Source organism: Psammomys obesus, unplaced genomic scaffold, assembly GCF_907164565.1.
Source record: "Psammomys obesus unplaced genomic scaffold, mPsaObe1.curated_primary_1811, whole genome shotgun sequence".
NCBI classification, from domain to species: domain Eukaryota; kingdom Metazoa; phylum Chordata; class Mammalia; order Rodentia; family Muridae; genus Psammomys; species Psammomys obesus.
The window spans coordinates 32,942,417-32,950,623 of record NW_026585644.1 but is presented as its reverse complement, the minus strand read 5'-3'; the positions used below and the strand labels follow the sequence as shown (position 1 = coordinate 32,950,623).

General features: G+C 54.0%; 1 long non-coding RNA gene across 1 annotated transcript; it reads right to left on the bottom strand.

Annotated features, from left to right (window-relative positions):
- Positions 1-5,305: 5,305 nt before the first annotated feature.
- Positions 5,306-6,896, bottom strand: LOC129687930 (uncharacterized). The gene is made up of 3 exons (XR_008721846.1): positions 6,661-6,896; positions 5,641-5,681; positions 5,306-5,349 (listed from the first exon to the last, which is right to left on the bottom strand). It is a non-coding gene; the product is annotated as an uncharacterized LOC129687930 (long non-coding RNA).
- Between the last annotated feature and the right edge of the window lie 1,311 nt (positions 6,897-8,207).

Below are 8,207 nucleotides of genomic sequence, written 5' to 3'. Positions count from 1 at the left end.
TGTTTCAACTCCACCGAAGTAGGCAGCCAAGAGCTGGCAACAAAACAGCCTGGCTTTGGGGTCACCTGTGATGCTGACCCAGCACTGGAGAGGCTGTCTAAAGTAAAGGCTGTGCTCCACCTGTGCCTGCCTTTTACCGTGGCCACCGGTTGTGCCAGCTGGAAAAACACAGGGCCTACAGAAGTGGGTGGCAGAGGCTAGGAAGGGCAATGGTGAACCTTCAAACAGTGGGGCGCTGGGAGGGATGCTTGGAGCACATCACCCCAAGTCATGTGGTTACATGTCAGGCTAAGGAAGTGGGTGCTGCTTTCTGACTGAGGTCTACATTGGAAAGCAGGATATGAGGCAGCCCAAAGTTTTGCTTCGTCTGCCCAGCAGGGTCTTTTCAAAAACAACAGACTGCAAATGGTGAGCTGTCAAGAGATTCTACAGGATACAGACTTCTGGAAACATCTCGCTATCCAGCTCTGCTGTTCCCTCAGTTCACAGGGCAGCCAGTCTGCTGTTCTTGGATATCCTCTACACACCTCCATAAACACACACCCTGTTGTCCGTGTGTCCTAGAGCAGCTGCTCAAGGTGCTCCATTGGCTTTCCGCACCCTCCCAGACCCTTCCACACAGAAAATCTTCCTCACCATCCCCAGGCAGCGGGCCAGAGGCGGACACCCACTGAGAGCCCACCTGACCACATCAGTTCCCCAGGAAACATGCAAACGAACAGGCACCCCACCCTTTTACTGGGGCCACCTCCGTGCAGTGCAGAGAAGGCCTGCTGCTGAGATAGACATCACTCAGTCAGGAGCTGCTGAGTCTGCCACTCAGCCATTGCTGAGTGAATTTCAGGCCAGCCTGGACTACAGTGTCAAGAACACCCCAAAACAAAAAACTAAGGCAGGGATGTGTGTGAGAGGCCATAGTCATGAGGTTAACAGCCAGCCTGGCCATTACTCCTGATAGTTCATGAGTCTTGCTGTGTTCTCAGCACACCCTTGCAGATCACTTGGACCCTTCAGCTTTGTATCATGAGTTCCTCTGTCTTCCAGAAGCCAGCAAGTTTCCCAGGGCATGCTGGGGATTCTTCAGAGACGTGTATTTATGTTTACAATATAAACTATAGAGTTTATATACATATAGGCAGATTAAATCTCTACCTGTTAGTTAGACACTAGTGTCTGACAAAGTTTGCAAATAATACTATTTTATTGCTTAAAAAACAAAACAAACAAAAAACAAACAAACAAACAAAAAAAAAAAAACAGCCTGGCCATGGTGGAACAAACCTTTAATCCCAGCACTCTGGGAGGCAGATCTCTGAGTTCAAGGCCAGCCTGATCTATAGAGTGAGTTCCAGGATAGCCAGGGCTATATAGAGAAACTCTGTCTCTAAATAAATAAATAAATAAATCCAGAGCTGAAGAGGCGGTGCAGTGGGACACAGCCCTTGCTGGATAAGTGTGAAGACCTGAGTTCAGATCACTGAGCCTACAAAAAAGAACTGAGTGTGGCCTCACACTGGCCCGTAACTGTGGAGAACAGAGACAGGACGTTAGCTGCCAGCCTACACCAGATCAGTATGACACCTTTCCAAAGGAATAAAGGGGAATGATAAAGAACGCCTGACGTCCTTCTCTGGCCCCTACGAATAAGCACATATGCCCATCAGCATAGACATGTCCACATTCATACATACAAAGAACTTGTTACATCCATGTGTAATCAGCCATCTTCTGATTATAACAAGGCCCCAGCCAGGGAAAACCTGAAACACAGCTGCATACCCCATGCAAAGGAGCCAGTCACTGAAGGATGCTGTCGCATCAACTCCTGCCTAGTGACTCTTAACTTCACCAAGCCACCCTTGTTGCTTTTTTTTTCTTCTTCTTTTGAGGTAGTGTCTTCTGTATCCAAGGCTAGCCTGAAACTTGCTATGTAGCTGAGAATGACCTTAAACGGCTCATCCTCTTGCCTCTGTCTCCCTCGTGCTTGGATTACAGGTGTGTGCCATTCCATTCATGCAGTGCTGGGGCTGGAACCCAGGCCAAGGACTCCACCAGCCATATCTCCAGTCCCGGTGTGGGAATTTCTGACTGTCACAGAGCGTGGTCCCACCTGAGAGAGACTACCCAAAGGAGGTATAGGTGTTCCCAGACATACCCACAGTTGCAACATGAGGAATGAAGCTAGGAGACAGAATGCTGGGTGCTTCTGATATGCAAGTGACTTGTGTAATAACCCAGCAGGCGTGCTGGCCTCCGGAAATGAAGCTAGAATTAGAACCCGATGATGGCCTGGTGGTCCAAACTGTTGGGGATCAAAGCCTGTGGTTAATGGATGCATGGTTTAGGACAAGGCAAAGGAGTATCTCTCTGTAGGAAGAAAAAATCCCAAGAGGCTAGGTGTATGTGAAGGGCACACACAGTAGGAGCCCAGGCTTGACCATCTGGACTTCTCTGCCCACCCAGCTGCCAGGAAAGACCTGGTTCCTGTGGGTCTGCTCTGAACCCGTGGCTCTCTCGCTTGGTCCCTGCGCTGTCCTCAGCGTTCCCTGTCTAATGACTGCGGCACGCTCTGCTGACCCCTGCCCTGGCTCTTAGGGCATGTCTTCATGTGCAGCTCCCGCCCCCCCCCCCCCCCCCCCCCCCCCCCCCCCCCCCGTCCCGGCTGTGGCTCCGCCCTTCCCCTAGGACCTCCGCAGACCTGGCCAACACCTCACCGCACTCACCTTGACTTCCTCCTAACCTTAGTGCTCCCCACCTCCTTTAGGTGCCACTCTCTAGTGTGACACTCCTGGTCCTGCCCCTGTCCCTGCTCACAGGTGTGGGATCAACCCCCTCTCTCCACGCCTGCTGGGAGCCCTTTCCTGGCCTTCTGGCCCCTGACTTCCAGGCAAGACAGGGGAGTGTCTGTGGAAAAACATGGACACTGAGGGCAGACACACCTCCTGCAGTGTGAGTGTGTTAATTTTTTTTTTTTTTGAGGCAGTGTCTCATGCAGCCCAAGCCTGCCTTGAACCCCTGATCCTCCTGCCTCTACTTACAAAAGCCAAGACTACAGACATATGCTACAACACCTGGCTTTGTTTTTGTTGTGTTCTTTAAAAGAGATTATTTTTATTTTATGTATATGTGTGTTTGTGTCTATCACTATATATACATATACATACATGCATGCATACATGCATGCAGAAACCCTGAAGGCCAGAAGAGGGAGTAGCATTTCCTAGAGCTGGAGTCACAGGTGGTTGTGAAGCTCCTAGCATGGGTGCAAGAAACCAAACTTGAGTCCTACAAAAGCAGCAAGTGCTCCTAACCACCATGTCTCCACCCCATGCCAACGCCTTTTCTTGAGACGGTCTAATGTAGTCCAGGCTGGCCTTGAACTCCTGATCCTCCCCCTCCCCCTCCCAAGTGCCAGCGTCGAGGGCTGGTGCCGCCGCACTGGCCGCACACTGCTCTTGAACCCTGACGCGGTTGCTTCTCTCTGCCTACAAAATGGAGGTGATTAACCCTGGACTGTTGTTTCAGGGTTGTTAAACACCCAGGACCTGGAGCTGTGCTTCAAAACGTGTCAAGTAACCATAGCCATTGCAGTCTTTCCCCTCACGCCAATGTCTGCACCAACCCATGTCAAGGACACTGAGCCTGGCCAGGCCCCTCCTGGCTCAGCCAGGAGGCTGCAATGATGGCATATGGGCACCTGGCACTGCTGGAGCCATGCCAGTGCCAACTGGCTGAGCGTCGCCGCGGGGGAGTCCCCCCAGGCTGGCAAGCATGGTCAGGCTTGGCTATCTGGTTCAGGTCCCCCCAACAGTCACAGGAGGACTGGCTTCAGAGGTTAGAGGGCGGGGTCCCGAGTGCCAAGCTGTACCTCCACTCACTGCAGGCCTCACCCAGCGGCAGAGACTATCTGCAAAGATAGGTTGGTGCTGGTCCAGGAGTGCCAGGTCAGGGTGTCCCACAGACTTCACCCCATCACTTGGTATCTGCATACCCTCCTGGGGCTTGGGAGGGGCATGGCTAACAGCTCCCACAGTATGTAGAAGGGTGGTGGTGGTGTTTTGTTTTGTTTTTTTCAAGCCTCTTGAAACACCAAGGTCTCGTCTCAACCTTTTCACAGGACAAAGGACTATTTGCCAGACTAGAGACAACTTGCTGTGAACAGTTTACCCTTCACCAAGGATGGAGGACTCTGCATTATCTGGGCACAGATGAGGGGACATTCTCATCAGCGTAACACTGAATGGATACTTGTGTGTGCTGGGAATGGTACTGAGCTCACCCACTCAGGCCCTGGTTCTGGGGATCTCAGGTTCTCTGTCCTGAGCTGCAAGGACTTGGCCTGCTGAGCCATCTCCCCATCCCTAACCAGACACTCCTCCGCTCTGCTCTCTCCCTCCCTCTCTCTCCCTCTCCTTTCTCCTCCTCCCTTCCCATCTCCCTACTCCTTGCCTCCTTCTCTTCCACCCCAGTCCTCTCACTATCCCCCCATCACGCTTCCTTTTCCTCCCTGACTCCTCCCCTTCTCTGGCTCTCTCCCTCTCCCCCTTTATCCTCTTTCCCACTCTTCCTCTCCTCATCTCCCCCTCTCCTTCCCTCTCCCCTTCTCTCTCTCATCTCTGTCCCTACTTCCCTCTCTTCTCTTTCTCTCCCTCCCTCTTCACTCCCCTCTCCCCCTTCCTCTCTCCTCCTTTTCTCCCTCTCCTCCCCCTCCCCTTTCTCAGAGTCTTATTATGTAGCCCTAGCTGGCCTGAAATGCACTGTGTAGACCAGTCTTGTCTCACACTTGCTTGAAGTGATCCTCCTGCCTCAGCTTCCAGAGTTTAAGGACCTTAACAGTTTAAGGACCTACTGTGTGCCAGGAATAGTCTAGGCTCTGGGAAGCAAGACCAGGTACCCCTTCAGGAAGCATTTGACTTTTGTGTAGGAGATGGGCACTGGCTGTCCTCTCAAGAGGTAGGAAGCATTTGGGGGACAGAAAGCATGTGGGCAGGTGGAGCTTTTCTCTGTGGTCTGGTGCACACGAGCTACTTTTTAGATGGACAAAGAAAACACACACTCTTCCTTGGCAGAAATTGTCTGACTTGACTCTGATTTCAGTACAGTGCAGGACAGTCCAGGTCCTGCCATAGCCTGGGGACCCCTGGAAAAATCTCTGGGCAGCATAACCTCGCCTCCCTGCTGTTCCTCTCCTTCCTTCCAGGACCCTCCCTAGGTCTGGACACCAGGCCTTTGCCGATGGCATTGGAGCTTTTGTGGTTGGCAGTTTGGATCTTCTTGTCCTTCACTGTCACCTTCTCCTGTGACGTGTTTTCAGTTCCCATCACTTCTAATTCAGAGTTGGCTTTCTGTCTGGAACAAGAAAAAGATATCCTGGAAGTTCTACCGTGTCAGGCAGATGGACACAGGCAAGTAGTACCCCCAGCTGCCCAGAGCACCCCCAGGCCCTCCCCTTCATCTGTGCCTCTGACCCCACCACCCCCACTCCAGACCCCTGGATCATCTACACTGACCTGGGTCTAACCTCAGCCCAGTGCTCCAGAGCAGGGGCTGTGTCAATGCGGCGGAACCCCACATTTCCCAGGCACTGGCCACATCCTCTTCCTCCCACGGTTCTATGTCTCAGGTGGGCCTCTGCCTTACCACACTGTTTCTGAGCTCCTCCAGGGCAGGCGAGGCCAGATCTGCACCAACCAGGGTACTCCAGTCAGTGTCCGTCACGTTGCCAGAGGGTGGATGCTTAGTCTCAGCTGTGGGAAAGCACCCACGAATACACCTGCCCCTGGCTCCGTGGTCAGAGGCTGAGACAGAGATGGAAAGGGGAAGGCCTGGAACCCACCCCCAAACGCGAGCCGTCTTAATAATAAGCTGACAGCTAGGCATGCTGGCTCCCACCTGTCATCTCAGCACTGAGGAGCCTGAGGCAGGAGGATTGCCTGACTCCAAAATAAATAAGTAAATAAAAATAAACATTCCACGAAAATAAGCAAACAGTGCATCTCCTTTAAGTAGGTCCCACTAGGGATTTTTCTCGTATGTCAGTTTGTGAGGTTTTTTTAATATATATATAAATGTATGACAAATGGGGAAACTTGGTTAATTATAGTCTTAACAAATTGCCCTTATTAAAAAAGAAGAAAAAACCCATAAAATTAGGCTTGTCCCCGAGGAGTGGACACACCGCAAACAAACATTCTCTTCACTGCGAGTAAGGCAGCTCCGCCCTGCGACCGCGTCCCCCACCGTGTAAGTCCTCTGGGCCTGTCACCTCACTAGCTTGAGCGCAGCCAATCAGAAGTCAGCCTTTCTGCTGTCCCGCCTCCTCCGTGACTGGCAGGTGTATGCTCCGCCCCTCCCACCAGCGCCACCTGGAGGTCGAGGCGCGCAGGTGCGGCGTCTGCGCAGAGGGCGCCGGGCCCAGGTGGATTCCCGCGGGTGAGCTGCGTGGGCTGCTGCGTGACTTTCCGGGCGGGGCCTCCGGGAACAGTCGGCAGCGCCTTCGGCCTCGGCGCTCAGATAGGCGTGCAGTAAATTATATCCCCTCGTTTTGAGTTCCCCCTCTCTCTTTTTTTTATTAAGGATTTACTGAGGAAAAATTGGCTCAGAAAAGTGACCAGAAAGCGTGGCTAATACCCGCCCCCCGCCCCCCGGCCAGTTACTCACCATGTAAAACAAGCTGGCCTCTAGCTGGGAGCCATCCTTCTGCCTTTTGCTTTCCAAACGCTGGGACTGCAAGCACGGGCCGCCACGCCTGGCCTTGGGAGCTCTGGGAAATGCTCGGCCACTCAGCCATCTGACTCGGTGGACGCCCGGAGTGGCGCGCGGTGGCACCCTTTTCCAAGGTGGGACAGCCAAGGCGTCGTCAGCCCCTCTCCTGGAGGGACCGACAGAACTGACACAGCCGGGGTTCGCTCCCTCCCGGCTCTCAATCTAAATGGAGGTCCCAGGCATGCGATGTTTCCCTTGAGGGACTCCATGACCCTCGGGAGGACAAGCTGCCCCCCACGACCCCCACCCGGGCTTTGTGCAGCCCAGATGTGACAGGGTGCACCTCAGAATGGTGGGAGGGTGCCAGAAGAGGTGTTCTTACTGAGTACCTACAAGGAGTGACAAATCCTGGCTTCCTTTTGGGGATAGCGGCCGCCCCACAACCCTGTGGATAATTGTAAAACATCCGTTTTACCCAAAGACAAACACCCCTTTAGACTTTTCCAATCACATGGCTGTTTTTTCTTGGGGGTTGGGGGGAGGGGAGGAAGACCGAGGATGTCCATGGAGTAGGAAAGAAAGGCAGAGGCATGACAACTTTGGAGGAGGCCTCCGTTAGCCAGGGTTTAGGGGAGAGCTCAGGCTTCTCCCTGTGGGTGAGACACCTGCTTTGGAACCTCCCCCCCCCCCCTCCCCCCCCCCCCCCCCGGGTGATCTGTCTGGCCAAGGGAGGAAGCCACAGAGTATGTAGTTCCCTGCCTAGGGCCTACTTTAGTCATGTCAGCCTACTGAGTAGGGGCTCAGTAGACTGTGGGAAGCCATTCCCCAAGGCGACTAGGGGTAGTCCTGGGGTCCACGGAGGCGTACCCCGTTAGCACTGGTAGAACTAGCAGAAACCCCAGGATCTAAGATACCCTCCCCATCAGTTCTTGGGCCAGAGGATCAAAGTCTCCCCCAAGGCCTATGCTGTGGGGTCCCCTGGGGCAGGCCCTGGGAAGTAAGGGACGCTCCTCACGCTCTTCATTCCTGGTCCAGTGTTACCTAACTCCTGGCCTTGGTTTCCCTCCAGCTCCTGTGTCACCTCTCACCTGCCTGTTCCTGACTCCTTCTCTCCCCAGGGCTGCAGGGACCTGCTGCTCCTGGTTTCTGATTCCACATCTGTGGAATGATTTCTGCCTCCAGTCAGGCCCTGGGTGCCTAGGGCAGGCGGGTTTTCCAGGTGCTGCTTGGATTCGAAGCGCCTGAAATGCTATGGGGAGGAGGAGGCATCGAGGGAAGGCTGGCTGAGACTTCCCTAAGGAGGGACCGAGCTGTGAGCCCAGGGCCATCTGGGGCCCCGTGGGGAATCCCCCATAGGCACAGGTCACAGCTGGAAGAGGTCTGGTCCTGGCTGTCACTGACTGGCCGCCGAGGACTCCCTGGGCCTTAGGGCCATCCCTAGCATGGACGTCACAGTTGCTGGCCTGCCTGCCTACCTGCTCCTGTGGCAAGGCCGCAACCAG